Raw genomic sequence first — 20,760 nt, forward strand, 5'->3', positions numbered from 1 at the left:
CTCACCAGCGGCAGCAGACAAGAGTAATCTAAAACAGAGCAATGGGAAATCCTGGCATGCAAGACAACTAAATAAACATAAAATAGAAATGAACCACTACCTGTGGTTCATAACAGTATCCCCTCCTTAAGGGTGAGCTCCGAGCACCCCATGACACCCACGGGGAACATAAACAGAAGTATAACAAAAAATACATAACAAAAATGCAAAACAGGAATGAGCCACAGCCGTGGCTCATAACATTACCCCCCCCCCTTGAGGAGGGGTCAAAAGACCCCAAAATTCAGACTATCCAGAACAAGGGATACAAAAAAAAAAAAAAACCTGACACACTGGTCTAACAAACAAGAAAACAAAAACAAGCTGTAGCAACAACTTGTAACAGTGCCCTCCCCCTAACGGTGGCCACAGGACACAAGACAAGGAAAAAAAAAAATCTCTTTTTTTTTTTTTAAATCGAGGCAAGAGTCAAAAAATTATTTCTTTTTCTTCTTCTTCTTTTTACAAAGGTCTTTAGGTCTGACCAAGGTAATTCCCCAAACATTGTCTGAACTGATGGTACCACCCAGCAAGGCTGCGTTCAAATCAGAGACAGGTTTCTTACCCTTGGGAGCTGAACTTTCTGGTAAAGTACTATTATTAGAAGAAGAAGAAGTCAAAAAAGCACATCCTGCAGTCAAAACATCGGGCTGGGACTCTTGTGCAGAGTTTACAGTATTTGGTGGACTCTCAGCAGACAAGACGGGTGACTTAGAGGAACCTGAACCAATTTCTTTGGAACCGTATCTTTTAACAATTGCATCACAGAATGCTAGGGGATCCTGAAGAATGGGATCTTCAGCTTTAATTAGGCTGGTTGCCCACTCAGAAGGATCTCCTCTAAAAGAATAAATCAGATAGAGCCCAAGGTTTTCTGAAGTGATGCCCAGAAATGGTCTAGACAACATAATAGTGTAATAGTGTTTGAAAAGCGCCAGAAATTGGGCGAAGTCCCCATCAAAGGTTATGGATGTTGAGATATCAGAGTCAGGATCTGTTTCCTTCTCATCTGACTGACTGGAGTGCTTTGCTAGGACCTGGTCACTATTGACCTTACTCGAGGCTGAGACTCTCTGAACCCCACCCGGGGCTGAGATTTTCTGAACCCCACCCGGGGCAGTGACTTTCTGAACCCCACCCGGGGCAGTGACTTTCTGAACCCCACCCGGGGCAGTGACTTTCTGAACCCCACCCGGGGCAGTGACTTTCTGAACCCCACCCGGGGCAGTGACTTTCTGAACCCCACCCGGGGCAGTGGCCTCCGGGGACCCCACCCGGGGCAGTGGCCTCCGGGGACCCCGCTGGGGCAGTGGCCTCCGGGGACCCCGCTGGGGCAGTGGCCTCCGGGGACCCCGCTGGGGCAGTGGCCTCCGGGGACCCCGCTGGGGCAGTGGCCTCCGGGGACCCCGCTGGAGCAGTGGCCTCCGGGAACCCCGCTGGGACAGTGGCCTCCGAGAACCCCGCTGGGACAGTGGCGTCCGAGAACCCCGCTGGGGCAGTGGCCTCCGAGAACCCCGCTGGGGCAGTGGCCTCCGAGAACCCCGCTGGGGCCAGCACCTCGGATTCTTTTACTGGGACCGGGCCGTTGGCCTCCCTGACTGGGATCGGGCCATCGGCCTCCCTCTCTGAGTCGATAATTATCGAAAGTTCTCCCGGGACTATGACTTCCGGGACTTTTGCTGAAGCAATAACGTTCAGATCCTCCACTAATGCTATGCTTCTTAAGTTCTTTCCTGGGGAAGCGACTTCTAGACCCTTCTTTGGGGCTGCGTCTCTCGAGACCCCACTTGGGGATATTACTTCAAAGATCCCTTCTGGGGTTTTGCTTCTCGAGTTCCCCTCAAGAACTATGGTTTTAGAGACCCTTTCTAGGGTTGCACTTTTCAAGTCCCTACCTGGGGTAACAGCTTCTGAGACCCCTTCCGATATGGACACCTGAACTATAATATTTGATGTCCCTCTATAAGCTAGGGCATCGGGTACCGCTCCAGTACTCTGGGCATCGGGTACCGCTCCAGCACTCTGGGCATCGGGTACCGCTCCAGCACTCTGGGCATCGGGTACCGCTCCAGCACTCTGGGCTACGGGCACCGCTCCAGGACCCTGGGCTACGGGCACCACTCCAGGACCCTGGGCTACGGGCACCACTCCAGGACCCTGGGCTACGGGCACCACTCCAGGACCCTGGGCTACGGGCACCACTCCAGGACCCTGGGCTACGGGCACCACTCCAGGACCCTGGGCTACGGGCACCACTCCAGGACCCTGGGCATCGGGCACCACTCCAGGACCCTGGGCATCGGGCACCACTCCAGGACCCTGGGCATCGGGCACCACTCCAGGACCCTGGGCATCGGGCACCACTCCAGGAACCTGGGCATCGGGCACCACTCCAGGAACCTGGGCATCGGGCACCACTCCAGGAACCTGGGCATCGGGCACCACTCCAGGAACCTGGGCATCAGGCACCACTCCAGGAACCTGGGCATCAGGCACCATTCCAGGAACCTGGGCATCAGGCATCACTCCAGGGACTTGCAACTCCGCTTCCACAGGAACCTCAAGAGAGGAGAGAAACATTCTCTTTTGATTCCTGAATCTATAATGGGGCTCCCTTGCCCAAGGACCCCAATTATAGGACAGAGAGCTTTTTTGTGTGGGTTGTGTGACAAGTGCCTCTGCCACAGTAGAGACAGGAGTAGGTCTTGTATCATGACTCAACTTGGCCAGAGGGCAAGACTTGTCACCACACTTTGGCTTGCGCAACTCACAGGTCTGCAGATAATGGCCTAAACCCCCACAATATAGGCATAAGTTTAAGTTTCTGCGACGCAGACGCTCCTCTTCTGAGAGCCTGGGCCGCAGAAAACTTTTAAACCTTTTCTCTTCAATTAGACCAGAGGATTCTCTTGTCACCATACTGTGAGCAAGAGTCTCTTTAGAGATAGATGTACTCTCAACGACTTCTGGCAAAATGAGCAAGATTTTAGTCAGAAGGTTTTGCAGTTGCTTTAGGGATTGCTGCAAAACTTCTAGTCGCTCTGGTCTCAAAGCACTGAATACAGAGTTCAGAGCTGCGAGAGATGCCTGCAGGGCTTGCATAGTAGACATAGGAGGATTTAAAACTAGACGAGGCAAGACAAGGCAAGGCAAGACAAGGCAAGACAAGGCAAGGCAAGGCAAGACTAAATTTTGCTAAACGAAACAAGACTTTTTTTTTTTTTTAAACACCGGACTGGATTCTAAACACCGGACTGGATTCTAAACACCGGACTGGATTCTAAACACCGGACTGGATTCTAAACACCGGACAGGGCCAAAAAAGAAAAAAGAGTTTTATTTCTTTTTTGTGGTATGGCTGGTGATAATGTTAGGTTCCTGGTGCTCAGAACAAGGGAGATGTTATGAAGCGAGTCCAGAGCACCAGGACGTAATGCTGGGAAAGGGGAATGGAAAGGGAATAGCCCCTGGCGCCCTAACTCCGTTGTCTCGCCCGTGTGGTCAGAAATCCCCTGCGAGACTATGGTTGCTTGAGCCCATGGCAGCCGCGTTTGAAGGGCGGATTATGTCTGCCCAACTTCGATGCCCCCTCAGGTCTTAATGGGAGACAAAGGGAAATCCGAGACAGGGTGATAACAAGGGGCCCTCTGACTAAACAACCAGGCCAGGGGCTACAAGCTAACTGACTAAACCTGAGGTATGTGCGGTAACCCGCCAGGGAAAAGGACAACCAAAATCCACTAGTCCGTACTCCTACCCAGCACCGCTGGATACCAGAGTGGATCTGTGGGAGCGGAATCCTCCGCAAAAGCTCCGGAACACAAATAATAAAAGATAAATAATTAAGCGGCCCAAGCCGCAACACACGGCTACGCCGTGACTCACGAACACCACTGGATGTTCAAAGGTGCTCAGTCAGGACTCCAGGAACAGATGACGACTTCCGAGTACAGGACAACTGAGAACAGGAACGACCGGATACAGCAGGACTGGAAACACTTTCAGCAAACAGATTCAGCATTCAGGAAGCTCAGGAACTAGCAGGAACCAAGCTCAGAACTCAAGCAGACTGAAAACCCAGAAATATCACCAGCATCTGCGAACTGCAATCAGCCAGCATATAACAGAGAGGCCTAATTAATAATCCAGTGCAGCTGGCCTATTGCAGGACTCCAAGCTGACAAGATGCAATTAGCAGCCAGATGAGGCTGAACACATGGGAACAAGCTGCAATTGCACAGACTCACCAGCGGCAGCAGACAAGAGTAATCTAAAACAGAGCAATGGGAAATCCTGGCATGCAAGACAACTAAATAAACATAAAATAGAAATGAACCACTACCTGTGGTTCATAACAGTATCCCCTCCTTAAGGGTGAGCTCCGAGCACCCCATGACACCCACGGGGAACATAAACAGAAGTATAACAAAAAATACATAACAAAAATGCAAAACAGGAATGAGCCACAGCCGTGGCTCATAACATTACCCCCCCCTTGAGGAGGGGTCAAAAGACCCCAAAATTCAGACTATCCAGAACAAGGGATACAAAAAAAAAAAAAAACCTGACACACTGGTCTAACAAACAAGAAAACAAAAACAAGCTGTAGCAACAACTTGTAACAGTGCCCTCCCCCTAACGGTGGCCACAGGACACAAGACAAGGAAAAAAAAAAATCTCTTTTTTTTTTTTTTTTAAATCGAGGCAAGAGTCAAAAAATTATTTCTTTTTCTTCTTCTTCTTTTTACAAAGGTCTTTAGGTCTGACCAAGGTAATTCCCCAAACATTGTCTGAACTGATGGTACCACCCAGCAAGGCTGCGTTCAAATCAGAGACAGGTTTCTTACCCTTGGGAGCTGAACTTTCTGGTAAAGTACTATTATTAGAAGAAGAAGAAGTCAAAAAAGCACATCCTGCAGTCAAAACATCGGGCTGGGACTCTTGTGCAGAGTTTACAGTATTTGGTGGACTCTCAGCAGACAAGACGGGTGACTTAGAGGAACCTGAACCAATTTCTTTGGAACCGTATCTTTTAACAATTGCATCACAGAATGCTAGGGGATCCTGAAGAATGGGATCTTCAGCTTTAATTAGGCTGGTTGCCGACTCAGAAGGCTCTCCTCTAAAAGAATAAATCAGATAGAGCCCAAGGTTTTCTGAAGTGATGCCCAGAAATGGTCTAGACAACATAATAGTGTAATAGTGTTTGAAAAGCGCCAGAAATTGGGCGAAGTCCCCATCAAAGGTTATGGATGTTGAGATATCAGAGTCAGGATCTGTTTCCTTCTCATCTGACTGACTGGAGTGCTTTGCTAGGACCTGGTCACTATTGACCTTACTCGAGGCTGAGACTCTCTGAACCCCACCCGGGGCTGAGATTTTCTGAACCCCACCCGGGGCAGTGACTTTCTGAACCCCACCCGGGGCAGTGACTTTCTGAACCCCACCCGGGGCAGTGACTTTCTGAACCCCACCCGGGGCAGTGGCCTCCGGGGACCCCGCTGGGGCAGTGGCCTCCGGGGACCCCGCTGGGGCAGTGGCCTCCGGGGACCCCGCTGGGGCAGTGGCCTCCGGGGACCCCGCTGGGACAGTGGCCTCCGGGGACCCCGCTGGGACAGTGGCCTCCGGGAACCCCGCTGGGACAGTGGCCTCCGGGAACCCCGCTGGGACAGTGGCCTCCGAGAACCCCGCTGGGACAGTGGCCTCCGAGAACCCCGCTGGGGCAGTGGCCTCCGAGAACCCCGCTGGGGCCAGCACCTCGGATTCTTTTACTGGGACCGGGCCGTTGGCCTCCCTGACTGGGATCGGGCCATCGGCCTCCCTCTCTGAGTCGATAATTATCGAAAGTTCTCCCGGGACTATGACTTCCGGGACTTTTGCTGAAGCAATAACGTTCAGATCCTCCACTAATGCTATGCTTCTTAAGTTCTTTCCTGGGGAAGCGACTTCTAGACCCTTCTTTGGGGCTGCGTCTCTCGAGACCCCACTTGGGGATATTACTTCAAAGATCCCTTCTGGGGTTTTGCTTCTCGAGTTCCCCTCAAGAACTATGGTTTTAGAGACCCTTTCTAGGGTTGCACTTTTCAAGTCCCTACCTGGGGTAACAGCTTCTGAGACCCCTTCCGATATGGACACCTGAACTATAATATTTGATGTCCCTCTATAAGCTAGGGCATCGGGTACCGCTCCAGCACTCTGGGCATCGGGTACCGCTCCAGCACTCTGGGCATCGGGTACCGCTCCAGCACTCTGGGCATCGGGTACCGCTCCAGCACTCTGGGCATCGGGTACCGCTCCAGCACTCTGGGCTACGGGCACCGCTCCAGGACCCTGGGCTACGGGCACCGCTCCAGGACCCTGGGCTACGGGCACCGCTCCAGGACCCTGGGCTACGGGCACCGCTCCAGGACCCTGGGCTACGGGCACCGCTCCAGGACCCTGGGCTACGGGCACCACTCCAGGACCCTGGGCTACGGGCACCACTCCAGGACCCTGGGCTACGGGCACCACTCCAGGACCCTGGGCTACGGGCACCACTCCAGGACCCTGGGCTACGGGCACCACTCCAGGACCCTGGGCTACGGGCACCACTCCAGGACCCTGGGCATCGGGCACCACTCCAGGAACCTGGGCATCGGGCACCACTCCAGGAACCTGGGCATCGGGCACCACTCCAGGAACCTGGGCATCAGGCACCACTCCAGGAACCTGGGCATCAGGCACCATTCCAGGAACCTGGGCATCAGGCATCACTCCAGGGACTTGCAACTCCGCTTCCACAGGAACCTCAAGAGAGGAGAGAAACATTCTCTTTTGATTCCTGAATCTATAATGGGGCTCCCTTGCCCAAGGACCCCAATTATAGGACAGAGAGCTTTTTTGTGTGGGTTGTGTGACAAGTGCCTCTGCCACAGTAGAGACAGGAGTAGGTCTTGTATCATGACTCAACTTGGCCAGAGGGCAAGACTTGTCACCACACTTTGGCTTGCGCAACTCACAGGTCTGCAGATAATGGCCTAAACCCCCACAATATAGGCATAAGTTTAAGTTTCTGCGACGCAGACGCTCCTCTTCTGAGAGCCTGGGCCGCAGAAAACTTTTAAACCTTTTCTCTTCAATTAGACCAGAGGATTCTCTTGTCACCATACTGTGAGCAAGAGTCTCTTTAGAGATAGATGTACTCTCAACGACTTCTGGCAAAATGAGCAAGATTTTAGTCAGAAGGTTTTGCAGTTGCTTTAGGGATTGCTGCAAAACTTCTAGTCGCTCTGGTCTCAAAGCACTGAATACAGAGTTCAGAGCTGCGAGAGATGCCTGCAGGGCTTGCATAGTAGACATAGGAGGATTTAAAACTAGACGAGACAAGACAAGGCAAGACAAGGCAAGGCAAGACAAGGCAAGGCAAGACAAGGCAAGGCAAGACAAGGCAAGGCAAGACAAGGCAAGGCAAGGCAAGACAAGGCAAGACAAGGCAAGGCAAGGCAAGACTAAATTTTGCTAAACGAAACAAGACTTTTTTTTTTTTTTTTTTTTTTAAACACCGGACTGGATTCTAAACACCGGACTGGATTCTAAACACCGGACTGGATTCTAAACACCGGACTGGATTCTAAACACCGGACAGGGCCAAAAAAGAAAAAAGAGTTTTATTTCTTTTTTGTGGTATGGCTGGTGATAATGTTAGGTTCCTGGTGCTCAGAACAAGGGAGATGTTATGAAGCGAGTCCAGAGCACCAGGACGTAATGCTGGGAAAGGGGAATGGAAAGGGAATAGCCCCTGGCGCCCTAACTCCGTTGTCTCGCCCGTGTGGTCAGAAATCCCCTGCGAGACTATGGTTGCTTGAGCCCATGGCAGCCGCGTTTGAAGGGCGGATTATGTCTGCCCAACTCCGATGCCCCCTCAGGTCTTAATGGGAGACAAAGGGAAATCCGAGACAGGGTGATAACAAGGGGCCCTCTGACTAAACAACCAGGCCAGGGGCTACAAGCTAACTGACTAAACCTGAGGTATGTGCGGTAACCCGCCAGGGAAAAGGACAACCAAAATCCACTAGTCCGTACTCCTACCCAGCACCGCTGGATACCAGAGTGGATCTGTGGGAGCGGAATCCTCCGCAAAAGCTCCGGAACACAAATAATAAAAGATAAATAATTAAGCGGCCCAAGCCGCAACACACGGCTACGCCGTGACTCACGAACACCACTGGATGTTCAAAGGTGCTCAGTCAGGACTCCAGGAACAGATGACGACTTCCGAGTACAGGACAACTGAGAACAGGAACGACCGGATACAGCAGGACTGGAAACACTTTCAGCAAACAGATTCAGCATTCAGGAAGCTCAGGAACTAGCAGGAACCAAGCTCAGAACTCAAGCAGACTGAAAACCCAGAAATATCACCAGCATCTGCGAACTGCAATCAGCCAGCATATAACAGAGAGGCCTAATTAATAATCCAGTGCAGCTGGCCTATTGCAGGACTCCAAGCTGACAAGATGCAATTAGCAGCCAGATGAGGCTGAACACATGGGAACAAGCTGCAATTGCACAGACTCACCAGCGGCAGCAGACAAGAGTAATCTAAAACAGAGCAATGGGAAATCCTGGCATGCAAGACAACTAAATAAACATAAAATAGAAATGAACCACTACCTGTAGTTCATAACACAATGGGCCAAATGTAATAGAGTGAGAGTTTCAAATAGAGAGAGATTTGGTAAAGTTTTGCCTTTTTTTTTTTTTTTTTTAAAGTGGCAATCATTTGCACAGTAAGATCAACCTGGTTTTGCAGTGTAAATGATTACCACTTAAAAAAAACAAAAAAAAAAACCTTAACAAATCTCTCACTTTCTGAAACTCTCACTCTATTACATTTGGCCCAATGTGCAAGAAATGTAACATAACGTGATTTTTTGCATGGCACATGCAAGGATATCCTTAAGCTGGGTACACACTAAGCAATATATTGCAAGCCTGGGGGTGGGTGTGTACCTCTGATGTGTCTGTGAATCATTCAGAGACATATCATTTGGGCCCTTCAGCAAAGCGGATGGCCGATATATCAACACATATCGGCGCATCAGACTGTGTGTACGGGCGACTTGCTGCAGGGACAATTAAATACCTGCCCAGTTGTGACGTCAGTTATGACAAATCCGGTGGATTGGTAAATATATATAACGAACAAGGGAGCGGCACTCCAAGTTTAATGAATCAGCGATAAGGCAAGTTCTGTTTCAATAATGTTTCAGTATATTTGCTGTCGTCAAGTTAAAGAAAAAAATTATCTGGGGCTAGGACAGCCCATTTGCCCAGTGGCTCTATTGGATGACAGACGCATACAAACTGCGTGTCCCATCACCAAGGCAACTAACAACAACTGCAATGCAATACAGAACAATTAAAGAACTAAACATGCTTCTTTATAAACGTATGCTCCTGTGTCAAGGATAAAACACACACAGACAATAGAGATATTGCAGAGACCACCTAATATAAAATACTTGAAAAAAAGTGCTGTCCCACCACGACAATGCACCAGCACACTCGCCCCACGTCACCACAGCGAAATTGGCTAAGAATTGCTGCCGCATCTGCCGTATTCTCCAGATTTGGCCCCCTGCGACTTCTTCCTGTTTCTAGACATGAAAAAAAAAATGGCTCGGCAGAAAGAGATTTGCATCAAACGAGGAGGTCATCGCCGTAACTGAAGCCTATTTCGCAGAGTTTGACAAATCCTATTTTTTGGAGGGCTTGAAAAAGTTGGAATATCGTTGGGCCAAGTGTATCGAGCTAAAAGGGGACTATGTTGAAAGATAAATCTTATTTTTCCCAATAAAAATAGTTTTTCTTGCCTAATACGGATACTTATCAATCACCCCTCGTATGATACGGTATCTAATTATATTTGATAAAGGTTTTAGCGCAGTGTACAAATATAAATGTATATAAAAAAATATTACAACTAAATTCTGTGGCCATGCAGACCTTCATATATTGGTAAAACAGTCAGAAAATATATGGAACGAATGACAGACCAGTGTTCCGCTATACGCAATGTATTAATTTCAGGTACAAGTGAACACCCAGCTCGCCACTTTGTGGAAAGGAAACCTTCTGTAGCTAGCATGTGGTATAGAATGTTTGACCGCAATCCAGCCTCATTAAGAGGGGGTAATCGGACTCGCAAACTATTGCAGTGTGAAATACGATGGATTGCCCCGTTAGGAGTGATTCACCCTGGAGGACTTAATGAGAATATTTCATATGCATGCCTTATGTGAGATTATGTATCTGGGATATATTACAGATGTTTTGCATTACTAGTCTTCCTATGTACTTTGTTTAGTTGTGATATTTTTTTGCATAGATTTTTTACATACATTTATATTTGTACACTGTGAAAGAAAAATTTATACACAAATCTACAGCGCTCAAAAGGAAAAAATATATTGATACACCTTTTAAGTGAAAAGATAATAGGTTGATAATCACCCTAATGATTTTCTCAAAGGAGCACAAACTTGTAATTTCTATTCCACTTTTTCTTTAGTTACACTGTGCTAAAACCTTTATTAAGTATAATTGTGATCCGCATCATATATTGTATATTGGCTGGTCTTAGCAATGTCAGATTGCCTAGAAATTAGCTGAACATCGCTCCATGTGTACCCCCCTTTAGGTGCCTTGGTGATGGGTCACGCAGTTTGGATGTGCAGTGATGTTATCCAATAGAGCTGCTAGACGGGTGAGTGGTCCCAGCCCCGGAGAACGGCATTCATGTGGTGAAGCATCGTATATAAGGTATATTTTATTGTTATTATTTTATTAACCTGACGACAACAAATATACTGAATACAGAACTTACCTTATCGCTGATTTATGAAGCTTTTTGTGCTGCACCCTTCTTTGTTATGTGCTACTATGTGAAGGCACCAGCGCAGTTTCTTTCTATATTGGGAGTGCCAGACCCTGGACTGCTATATACAGAATGTACAGTCTAGGACAGGCTTTTTCAACCAGTGTGCCGTGGCACACTAGTGTGCCGCGACCAGTTGCAAGGTGTGCCGCGGAGCCAGAGCAGCTTCCCGCACCTTCAAAGTGAACTGTTGGCCCGGGCTCTTCTTAGAGGATCAGTCGTGCTCCGGCCATGACCTATGCCTTGAAAACGATGCGATATCATAGGTCACAGCCGCCACGTCTCACCACCCAGCCAGCCCACCTGCCTGCATACACATCTTCCAGTTCCCGCCTGCATACACAGCTTTCCTTGCCCACCCACATCCACACCTGCCCGGTATTCGCAGAACTCCACTATGAACAGCCCCCACCACTGAGGGAGAGGGAAGAGGACAGCTGATAATATTTTATTTTATTTCTCCTGTGGGGAACAATAGGATTTCAATAGGATTTATGTGGGGAGAATAAGAATTTATGGATTTATGGAGGGAACAATGTGAATAATTCATGTGGGGAGCAATAGGATTTATGTGGGGAGAAATGTGATTGATTTATGTGTGGAGCAATAGGACTTATGAGGAGAGCAATGAGATTGTTTTTTCTGTGTAGGCCAATGTATGTGTGGATTTGTATTTTTTTTTTACTGTGAGGGCCAATGTGTGTGTTTTGTTTTTTCTGTGGGGAACGGATGGTGTGCCTTGGCAATTTTAAAATATTGTTCGGTGTGCCGCGAGTAAAAAAAGGTTGAAAATCACTGGTCTAGGATATAAGGATATCCATGACCGAGAGCAGACTTTAAACGAGGCACTATTTATTCACCTGTGCTCAAGCATGGATATCCTTAAAACCTGAACAGTTATGGTGCTTGAGGACAGAGGGCCTAACTCAGACCTGATCGCAGCAGCAAATTGTTAGCTAATGGTCAAAACCATGTGCACTGCAGGGGGGGCAGATGTTACATGTTAGAGAGTTAGATTTGGGTGGGGTGTGTTCAAACTGGAATCTAAATTGCAGTGTAAAAATAATAGTATTTACCCTGCACAGAAACAATATAACCTTCCCAAATCTAACTCTCTCTGCACATGTTATATCTGCCCCCCCCCCCCCCTTTTGCATCATTGTAACCATCAAACACAACACTTATACATTAAACAAAGCCACAGAAAAGTCATCTGCTACAGCAGACAAACATCTAAGTAAAATTAGAATTAGTTTTGGGCCTACTGCAATCAGAAACATTTGCATTTCATAGTTTATGCAAACATCGTTCATGTTCCCACCACAAGGTATAACTGCAGTAATGAGACAGTTAAAAGCTTCAGTGTACCCGACAAGAGCACTTAGAAAATGCCTGACTTGCCTTACATTTACTGGAATGCAGACTTCAGGATAGCATTGATCTCAAAGCCCAAATCCTTTGTCTCTACATCACACTGGACTCCATACAATTATTGAAGCAGCTTTCTCTGGTCCTTAAATTATTAATTATATAATTTAACATTAAATATTTAATTTCTCTTTAGTTTTAATTTCTCTTAAAAATATATTTTCTGAAATGTGTACATAATTAAACTCGGTAAAATTCAGTAAAAATCCCCTACAAATAGTAAAGGAGTAACATGGCAAAGCCACCCACACAGTGCTCCTAGTTTAGATTGCCGATTAATTCCCCATAAAGAGGTAAGGCTTCATAATTGTGGGGGGGTGATATGCAAATGCATTTGCAGCTGCCGTGGGAAAATATACTATGGTCGCAGCTGCCTGGATTGGTAGTGAGACGCCCACTGGCAGCTATGCTAATCCCAGCGGCTGCATACAGAGACTCAGCAGTTGCGCAGTGTGGCTGCAGGAAGAACTGAGATATTGCAGTTGCATACGGGATCAGGCATGCCCCCAAACTGATCAGGACATGACTGCATTTTTGTCACCAGTACCAGTTACCCCCCAAACGGTCCCTTACTGTCAGTCACTGTCACGGTTTTTGTGCACAAGATTACCTGGGTCAGGTGATGACAGACGTCCAGCGTCAAAGGCTTGGAGCTGGACTGGAGAAGGCTGAATATAGCTCTTTCACATGGGATTTTGGTAGCAGTGAGAACTGCCTTTGATACGTATTCAAGGTTATGAACCAGGCAGTGGTAATGTACTGGACTGGTTACTGGCTGAAGAAGGCTGGGCCAGACTGACTACCGGCTGAGGGATACCGCTGGACCAGACTGGCTACCGGCTGAAGAGATGCTGCTGGACCAGACTGGCTACCGGCTGAGGAATACAGCTGGACCAGACTGGCTACTGGCTGAAGAGATGCTGCTGGACCGGACTGGCTACTGGCTGGGGATTACAGCTGGACTGGCTACTGGCTGAAGAGATGCTGCTGGACCGGACTGGCTACTGGCTGTGGAATACAGCTGGACTGGACTGGCTACTGGCTGAAGAGATGCTGCTGGACCGGACTGGCTACTGGCTGTGGAATACAGCTGGACTGGCTACTGGCTGAAGAGATGCTGCTGGACCAGACTGGCTACTGGCTGTGGAATACAGCTGGACTGGCTACTGGCTGAAGAGATGCTGCTGGACTGGACTGGCTACTGGCTGTGGAATACAGCTGGACTGAACTGGCTACTGGCTGAAGAGATGCTGCTGGACTGGACTGGCTACCATCTGAGGAATACAGCTGGACCGGACTGGCTACTAGCTGAAGCATAAGCTGGACCAGACTGGTTACCGGTGAAGGGTTAAAGCTGGACCTGGTATAGCTGCACAGGAGACAAGATGCAGGTTCACTTGTCACTCACATAATGTAACAAGTTGCATAGGCCCCTTACTGTTCCTGGAGACCTGCTTTATACCCTTAGGCAGACTGCCATTGGTGGAAGGAGTCAGCTGGGAGTAACCAGCACTCAGGAAAACATGGCTGCTGGAACCTTGTGTGAACACAATGAAGAGGGTATAACTGCAGTGAGGAGAGAGTTAACAGCTTCAGTGTACCTGAAGCTGAACACCAGACCCTGCTGATTACTCACACAAGGGAAACTTACAATTGTGAGTTAATCAGGAGACAGTAACACAGACACATGCTGCAGCTTGGAAATTGAAGTCTCCATGGAGCTTGCAAGACTGAGAGAAATCCTGAAATTCATGCAGAAGAGAAGATAAGGTACAAGGAACACTTAGTAAATACATGAAATAGTGCAAAATCCTGACAGTCACTTTGTGATTATATAGTCCCTGCAATCGCCATTGCAGCACATGCGCAGTGTGACTTAGACACATGCGCAGTGGGAAATAATCGCCCCGCTGCGTACTAAATAGACGTGAACATCTCTGAATCAGGTCCACAGTCATACATTGCAGGGACATCTGTCTTCTTCCCCGATGTTTCAGGTTTAACACTTTTAAATGTCCCGAGATATCTACAATAAAGGTCACATTTCGAAACCAGACAATATCATCAAGCTCGTTACTTCACTCTCTTTTTGTAAAAATAAAAAAAATCTGATTTCTAAACACAATAGCCAGAACCACTTTAAAACATTGACAAGAAATCCAGCAAACCTCCGACTAGTACATTTTGCCTTTCCCACTCACTCTTCATTTAAGAGCAAAGGAAAACACTGCCATTTATTCCTGTGAACATATGACATTTACAGCATTCTACACAATTTCATTACATTACCTAGCTATTTTATCATTTTTGAACAAAGCATTTACTGATGTGTAATACACTGAACATAAAGAAATGTCAGGGGTGTATCAATTTGCTTATTCAGCTGCTTATTAACAAAACCACGATGCTTTACTTGTCATGGCAGGAGTCCCCATTTGTAGCCACACATGCTAATTTTAATAATGGAAGATCATGCTTTTCCAGGAGACCATCTGCTTTCTTGAAACAGCCTCACCTGTTGTTGTATCATGAAAAAGGAAAAAGATCAAGCAAGACTGATTATGAATCCTGATGCAGGAGTAGCAATGAACCCTGGCACAAGAGTGATGATGACCCCTGAGACAGAAGTGGTGATGAACCCAGGTGCAAAAGTGACAATGATTCCTGGCGCAGGAGTTGCGATGGCCCCTGATGTAGGAGTGACCATAAACACAGGTGCAGGAATGGCGATGGCCCCTGATGCAGGAGTGACCATAAACACAGGTGCAGGAGTGGTGATGGCCCCTGATGCAGGAGTGGCGATGAACCATGATGCAAGAATGACGATAAACACAGGTACAGGAGTGGCGATGAGCCTTGATACAGGAGTGTCCATAAACACAGGTGCAGGAGTGGCGATGAGCCTTGATGCAGGAGTGACCAAAAACACAAGTGCAGGAGTGGCAGAGAGACCCCTGATGCAGGAGTGGCAGAGACCCCTGATGCAGGAGTGTTCATAAACACAGGTGCAGGAGTGGCGATGGCCCCTGATGCAGGAGTGTTCATACACACAGGTGCAGGAATGGCGATGGCCCCTGATGCAGGAGTGACCATAAACACAGGTGCAGGAGTGGCGATGGCCCCTGATGCAGGAGTGACCATAAACACAGGTGCAGGAGTGGCGATGGCCCCTGATGCAGGAGTGACCATAAACACAGGTGCAGGAGTGGCGATGGCCCCTGATGCAGGAGTGACCATAAACACAGGTGCAGGAGTGGCGATGGCCCCTGATGCAGGAGTGACCATAAACACAGGTGCAGGAGTGGCGATGGCCCCTGATGCAGGAGTGACCATTGTCAAAGTCAGAAAAATATCTCTATGCACACTACCATATTTGCACCTCACACAGGTCCGTGCTGCGCATGCGTACGCTCTCCCGTACGTGCGCATACCCACAGTCGCGGGCACCCGCAGGCGCATGGTATGCGTATTTACGGTAGAGTTTATGCGATCGTAGCGTGCGACTCAATCATTACATATTTTCACTAATAATGTATTTTGTAGATCATGGTCCCTTTGATAGATTCTGAAAGTTTGGTTAATATAGAATGTTTATGAACAGAGGAATCCCTCTTTGTTTGATACGAAGGGTCAGACAGGAGTAATACAGTGGTGTTTAGTATCCATCGGAAGAATATTTAATTAGAAATATTCCGGTGTTGGTTTGAAGCAGATCAATCGCTCGTGCGAATAGTTATGGACATAAGAAGTTTATGAACATTTACTTTATTTGCACTTTATTACCCATGCGGCGGGAAACCCAGTTTCCCTCCCACCTGAGCAGTTGGAAATAGTCACAGCCCACCTGTATGAATCAACCTATGACCTTTTGTTATAATGCGAAGCCGAAATCCTGTGTCCAATGAACAATGAGATTGTAGGGACCATTGAATTGTATTGTGTGTGGGGCATAAATAGGCAGGCCGACCGTATCCAGTTCACTCTCTTCAACGGTTCTCATTGCTGATAATCGGGAGCTGGATATCGAGGCGTATGCGATCGTTTCCCTTTGTGCGTAAGTTTTCTCCGTAATCATATTGTCTTACTGTGAGCCATCTCTCTCTCTCTCTCTCTACTCTATCTCTCTCTTATTTTCCCTTTATTGTATTGTATTGTATTTCCTGTGTAGTTTATCTGGTTAGTTGGTTTATGTTATATTGTAGTGTATCATTTGTACTGTGATTCCTTTTGCAAGTATAATAGTTAAAATACATATAATAGGTTTTGGACCCTAAGCCCAGGTATCTGTGTATTCTTTATAGGGTTAAGTATTCTCTGAGCGTCGGTGACGCTCAAGCAGCTTTGTAGTTAATCAGGTTACACCAGGTTGCACTTACACTCTGTCTCCACACTAAGGTATACTGTGTATCTCATTGTTAAAGGTATAGATATAAAGGTTTTAACGTTGTAAGCGTCTGCACCGCTGGTGATCTCCTCGTGGTCCCGAGCGTACGCTACGCTATAGCGAATCATCACGTTAGCCGGCAGCCAATAGCGTGCCTGCCTGTGATCACTGGGCCGTAAGCGAACGTGACGCTTGAGCGTCTCGACTACGGTTGAGCGATCGCTACACAACTTGCGTACCCTTACGGTACTTCTTACGTAGATAGCGTATAGTGTTCTTAGACCTCTTAAAGTGTTTTATATACGATAAATATTTAGCTTTATCAATTGGCGGCTCGCCCGTCCTTCACATATCTGCACTAGGTAGATCAGCAGACATTATCCCTCAGCAAAGGGCGGGAGGTTGTATCCCTCGTAGTGCTGACAGGATAAGCGTCTGCTTCGCTTAAGTAAAGAGTGCTGAAGGAATCCGGGAACCGGAGGTAAGAACAAAACGCTAGTGCCTTTTAAAACTTTATTTTTCTGTCTTGCGTACACACGCACGCGCACATATATATATCTGCATTTCTTTTTCTTTTTCATTTTCGTATATCACTCTCCTGTCTGCCAGTTTTATAGTTGATAGAAGTGCTAAAAAAGATTTGCCGTTATTTCATAGTTTAAGAGTAAAGGTAATATAGTTAAAAGATAGACAAACACACAGTTTTGCCTGGGAGATAAGGCGAAGTCAGTGTGTTGTGTGGTAGATGATCAAGGATCATCTACATTGATAAAAGTATAAATTGTGTTACGGTGGATCTTTGCTTTGCGTATACGTGTCTCTAACAAAGACTTGCGTACGCAATCCAAAGGCCGACGCACGCAGCGTACGTTACGCCCACGTAGCTCAAGTCACGATAAGTTGATTTTTAACGCAAAGCGATAAATAACGCAAAGCGAGAAATAACGCAAGTCTATTTTTGGGTGTCCGAAATTTAATTAACAGATCCTGCTCCTAATTGGTAACACACCTGATCTAAAGAAAAATTTCTGCGCAGAAATAGAAATAGAAACAAAAGTGTACATGTGATGAGTGAGTGTTTTTACAATTTTTAAAGGTTGAACCACAAGAAAAGTCGAGTACTCGTGAGGTACATGCGTGTAAGTGACGTGCACGGTGGCTAGGGAGGCATCTCTGGTTAAATATACAATTTTGAGCATTAGAGTATAGCAGACCAGGAGGTCATACTGTAACAAGACCAGGAGGTCGTACTGTAACAAGACCAGGAGGTCATAGCAGACCAGGAGGTCCAGGTACAGCCGACAAGGAAGTCCGCTATACAGTTCACAGGCACAACACCGAAAAGGGTTGGTGCAACACCCATATAGGCCATATAAGCTCTGGCTGAAGGAATTCGCAGTCGTAAGTTTCGATTCCATTGGTCTTTCCGTACATAAGCTTAGTTGTTTGTGTACTGAACGACTGGACCGCACGTAAGTGTGTGCAGTAGTTAGTAATCTGACCTAATACCATTAGAGTAAAGGGGTCACAAACGCTATTTGTACACTCTAACGTGATTTGTGTAATTTTTTTATTTTAAGGGAAGTTCGCTGCTCACTCAGGAACTATCCAGCAACCAATAGTTACTGGAAAGAGTAAGTGTTCTTCGGATAACCCTCGCAGGTTCCAGTAAATAGAGGTTCAGGTCGCAGGGGCCCTAGGTCGAGTACGCCAGCACCATATCGGTGTGATCAGGTCGTATTGGTCGGCGTGGGCGAGTGAGTGGGGTACTCGGTAAACCGCCACCGTCAGCCTATTGTTAACATTTGGTTTTGCGTAAAGGGTTGGCTAAATAAAGCAACACTTTCGAACTATGGGGGCCACTTGTTCAGGTAGGGGGCGATCAACCTCGGTTCGGGTTGATTCAGTGGTCCGACCAATTGGGTCGGCCAGGTATATAATGTGTGAGAAATATGGAAGTCACACAGAAACTTTATGTGATGAATGGGAGAGAATGACTGTACATGACGGGGAGAAATTCCCAAGAGTAGGGAGCTTCAGATCAGAAGTGTTACAAAATTTAAGGAGGAGGATATGTCTCCTAAAATCAACAAAGAGACGAATCCAGCATTATGATTATTTACAGTTGTGGCAACAGGAGGGTGAGATACAGAGAGGTTTGGCTCAGGCGGCGGGATCTGGCTCTAACAGAAAACTGATTGCCACGGCCCCACCGCCACCATATATATCAGGAGAGAAGTTGATTGCGGAGAAAGACGCACTAAGGTGTAACACAAAATCACTTAGTAACTGTGTAAATGTTAATGATAATGTTAACCCATTAACCCATGCAAGTATTAACCCGTGCAAGTTGTACCCTGTTTTGAACTTTCCTCAGGAGTGTGATCAAGAGGACGAATCGGCAACGATTTCAGCGCTCTCTCTAGCAGCCACCATAGCAGAGACCACAGTAGGCACAGCTCCACCCACCAGATTAGTAAAGGCCCCTAGCGGAGGGATAGGTGAGGTCGTATCAACTGGTAAGTACGGCACCATGCATTATGCTGAAACTATTTCACCACAGCCTGTAGAATCTACACAGAATGAGGTTGTTAGAATTACACCTGTTAGAGTAATAGCAGTGCCAAATGGGAAAACAGACGCATCAGGAGCCACTCCCATTAGGAACATTGCCATGTACACTCCATTTTCCCGAATGGAATTAAGGACCATAGTGTCTGAATTTCCTGACCCTAGAAAAGACTTAGTTGCCAGTCAAAAATACATCAGAGACTTAGGTAACACTGCAGAGCCCAACAATAAAGACTGGCAGATATTGCTGAGAGCATGTTTACCCTCAAATGTCGACGCAACTCAATTTTTAGCTGATTGCGGACTAGATCATGATGTACCTCTTACAGATGTGTACAACCAAGATAATGTGAAAAGAATAAACTTGCAGCTAAAAGAGTATTTCCCAGCAGTAGCTAAATGGAATAAGATATTCTCCATTAAACAGAAGGAGTCAGAGACAGCTGCAGAGTATTTTCACAGAGCATTATTAGAAATGGCAAAATACACAGGCATAGAGGACATTAAAACAGACACAAACCATCGGGAAGTAGCAGTATCGGTACTGATGGATGGTTTAAAAGAGTAATTGAAGACTAGGGTACAGACCACACAACCATGTTGGCGAGGTCTGTCTGTGGCTACTTTGAGAGAGGCTGCTATTGATCACGATAGAAACATCACCAGACACAGGGAACAACAAGGTGATAAATTAATGTCAGTAAGTATACAGGCTCTGACCACAAGGCAGCCTTTGTTTGTATCACCAAATCCTGTGGGTAAGTCAAGTATGGTTACTTGTTATTCTTGTCACAAACAGGGACACATGGCACGAGATTGTAGAGTAAAGAATCCACGAAACTCATACCAACCCCCTAGACAACGACACGACACACGACATTGGGAGCAAGGTCCGCAGAAACGGAGTTATGAGCCACATACAGGGGAAACAAAAAGATATCCCCCAAACAGAGACTGGCAAGCCTCTGGTAGTTCCCAACTATCTCCCTCACAAGTAGTTGCTGCCAGCGGGATTCAGGAAGGTCACCATACCCAATAGGGGTGTGGCCATACCTGTAATCTGCAGCCAGTAAAATTAATTGCCAACCTTGGAAGTGAACCCGAGATCGCAATTAATGTAGCTGGTAAAACTTTAAACTTTCTTGTAGACACAGGGGCGGCCAAGTCAGTGATAAATTCGACAGTGGGCATGAGAACCACTGGTAGGACAATTCCAGCCATGGGAGTAACAGGAGTAGTCCAGCACTACCCTGTTAGCAAACCAGCCGAGATTACAATAGGGCCTTTGCATACCAAGCATTCCTTTTTGCTGGCTGCATCGGCACCAACCAATCTCCTGGGAAGAGACTTACTGTGTAAAATGGGGTGCGTCATTTATTGTACTCCTGAAGGTGTATTCTTGGACATACCTGAGAAACAC

This window comes from Pseudophryne corroboree, chromosome 6 (assembly GCF_028390025.1).
Source record: "Pseudophryne corroboree isolate aPseCor3 chromosome 6, aPseCor3.hap2, whole genome shotgun sequence".
In the NCBI taxonomy this organism is placed as follows: domain Eukaryota; kingdom Metazoa; phylum Chordata; class Amphibia; order Anura; family Myobatrachidae; genus Pseudophryne; species Pseudophryne corroboree.